This window comes from Notothenia coriiceps, unplaced genomic scaffold (genome assembly GCF_000735185.1).
Source record: "Notothenia coriiceps isolate Sejong01 unplaced genomic scaffold, NC01 NC01_scaffold00010967, whole genome shotgun sequence".
Lineage (NCBI taxonomy): Eukaryota > Metazoa > Chordata > Actinopteri > Perciformes > Nototheniidae > Notothenia > Notothenia coriiceps.
The window spans coordinates 208,306-211,352 of record NW_011343668.1 but is presented as its reverse complement, the minus strand read 5'-3'; positions in this window follow the sequence as shown (position 1 = coordinate 211,352).

The window sequence follows — 3,047 nt, the reverse complement described above, 5'->3', positions numbered from 1 at the left end:
TAAATCACTACTGCCACTGTGGTATGGGAGCAGCTGACTGACGGTACTGATGGAGACGTCATGTGAGCTGGCAGCAGCACCCTGGGTGTAAAAGCTGTCCCCTGTGTTCACGCTGAATAACCTGCTTTGTGCTGAATCCAAAAACTCTGGTTTTCCTATTCTCCTCTGGCTGCGTACCTCTGACAGCGGTTCCAGGAGCCAAAACCTCACCATCACCACAATTCCCAACTCCAAACCCCCCCGACACCCTCTCATTTCTGGCCATTAGCAATCCAGAGGGGTAGGTTTTGCTGCAAACAAACAACAACAAACAAAAGACCAAAGTGGGGCGAGGAGAGCGGAAGGGGGTGCAGAGGGAGAACTTCTGTGTGAAATAATTGCGAGGAACAATTTCAAACAGATGTCTGTTTGGAGTTGGCCCTGGGCTCGTGTTCCCGTTAAATATAGTGATTTGATTGGAAAACAAGCAGTGTGAGATGGGCTGGCAGCCAGCCGTACCATTCGGGGCTCTCTAATGACCCCCGAGGGTCGAGGGGTCGTCGGAGTAAAAGCAGATCAGAGAGGATGTGGGGCCGGCGGCCAGGACAGGGCCCATAAATCTAGCCCATTGTCAGAGGAAGCTATCTTTTTTCACTTCGCCATCAGAATTAAAATACAATCACAATCGTCAGATTGTGCTCCCGCCAGTGTGCAGAAGTTATTATTCAAAGCCAGCAGACAGAGTTGGGAGGGTGGGCTGGGTGGCAGTGGACTTTTGGGAGGAGGGTCAACAGGGTCATGTATTTTTGGCTCGATGAGAACCTCTGCTCAGGGGGGTGTGGGAAACTGTCCTACAGATCTATATATTAAACTGTTCAATTGATATGACTAACACAGAGAAGTGTAACAATGAGGTGCATTTATACGAACAAGTCACAGGAATGTTTATTCAGATCCTCTAAATCCAAAGCAATGCTGCATCATAAATGGGATGCATTATTACACTGGGAACAACATTTGTGAAGGATAAATCTCTGATGGCATAGCTGACCAAGAGTTTTTCTTCCAATTTTCAGCTCAGCTTTTCACAGATGTGTTAATGTGGACAGCTGCACTTTATGGCAGAATGGCGCAAGATGATCAGGATCATTTTCATCCCCGCTGACCATGGCAGGAACACACATGCTTTTCACTTCGTCAAAAATAAAAACTTCAGCGGGCTTCCAAAGACAGAGAGAGTGAAGAGAATTTTTATTTAGTTCCCGCCACAAAGGGCTTAGTCAGACAGTGCTACTCAGCTCTGATTCGCTCTCCGCCGGGGAGGAAGTCACACAGATGTTGTACGGCCTACATGTAACATTTTAAGTATAATAAGTTAAATTGTATAATGTATGCCTAAACTCACTGCTGCTGTAACAAAAATATCCCAAATATTTCCAAATTTGGGAGGAATAAAGTATCCATCCATCCATCCATATCTATCTATCTGTCTATCTATCTATCTAATTATTTGATTATATGGTCATTATTTCATGTATAGGTATAGGGCTCTCAACTCTCCTACCCTGTCTGTGGCACACTTATATTGTTGAAGAAATGTAGGTTTTACCAGAAACCTACAAAAACAAGAGGAAATGCATTTGTTGTGGACTACTTTAAGCGGCGGATGATTAAACAGTTATTGTGCCCTTGAGTTTTGATGGAATCAAAAGGAATATGGACGTGAGATTAACTCAAAATAAGGTACATTTTGGTAACAAGGAACATGTTCTCAGAGATGTGTCTTTGAGCTCCATGCTCTGTTGATACACGCACCATACTGTCTCGGTTGGACTTTTTCTTGTTTTAGATATTTTAAGAACAATATGATATATTACCAGTCTTATCTTTAAACTGTTAGTAGTTTGAAAAAGTAAATCAAATTTCATCGTGGGTACAGCCTGTCTTCCTCCAAAAAACGACCAAATAGGTTGATTGTTCAGCAGCTTATTACGACATATAGTCACGTTTTAAAGTTTAGCACCTCTAGTGGTCGTGTAAGAAACAATAATTTGCGGCATATGCTCCTGTTGATTGCAAACGCTCCGGAGGGTCGTATATTCACAAATAACCCTCTCTGGAAAATCCTAAATTGTAGAATAGTTTGGCCATTAAAATGCTTTTTGATTAGATTTCTAGCAAGAAGTGTATATTGTACTTTTAGAATCCAAGTCCAGTGGATGTGTAGGATCTATAGTTTGATAGATATTACGAAGATGATCTGAGGTCTCGCCAGGAGAACGTGTATATACTACGTCTTTCCCCCTATTCATTTCTATTGACGGCAGCGTCCATGTAAAGTTGGCGTCAACCCTCACGGGGTGAAAACAGTATTTCCGCTCTCGAAGTTTTCATAATAAAACCGGAAGTATTCCCCTCACTGTCAAATTATTTTACAGTAATGTCTGCAGTACTCATCCACTAAAAAACATCAGTTTATCCTTGTTAATTACACAACATTAATTTGTTTAAAGGTCCCATGTCATGGCCATTTCTACTGATCATAATTCCATTGTTGAGGTCTACTAGAATAGATTTATATTGTGCAATTTTCCAAACTCACATTGGTTTCTCATACAGTATCTCTGTATAGTATGTTCATTCACTCTCTGTCCTAAACGGCTTGTTGGAGCTCCTGCCCCCCCCCCCTCCCTATGAGCCCACTGTGCTCTGATTGGTCAGTTCGCCCACTCTGTTCTGATGAGTCCACCACCGTTACAGCGGAACATCAGTGATTATGTGTTACAATGGCGTTTGTTAGCAACCAGAAAATGACACCAGTAAGGACAAACAGATGAGAATGCTGCGTGGGGTCTGGGTGCCGTGTTGGGGGGACGTTGCGCGGCTCGCTGCTGCGCCCTTTGAGGCTCGAGGAGCAGCCGGTGTGAGCTGGGTTACTGGTGTCGTTTCCTGGTTGCTGCGTGGGGTCTGCGAGACAGTGAGACACCGAGACACAGCGAAACTCATGCCTGAGCACCATGCCGGGGTTATGGCGTGGGGTAGGGCTAGACGGCCATACCAAGAAATTG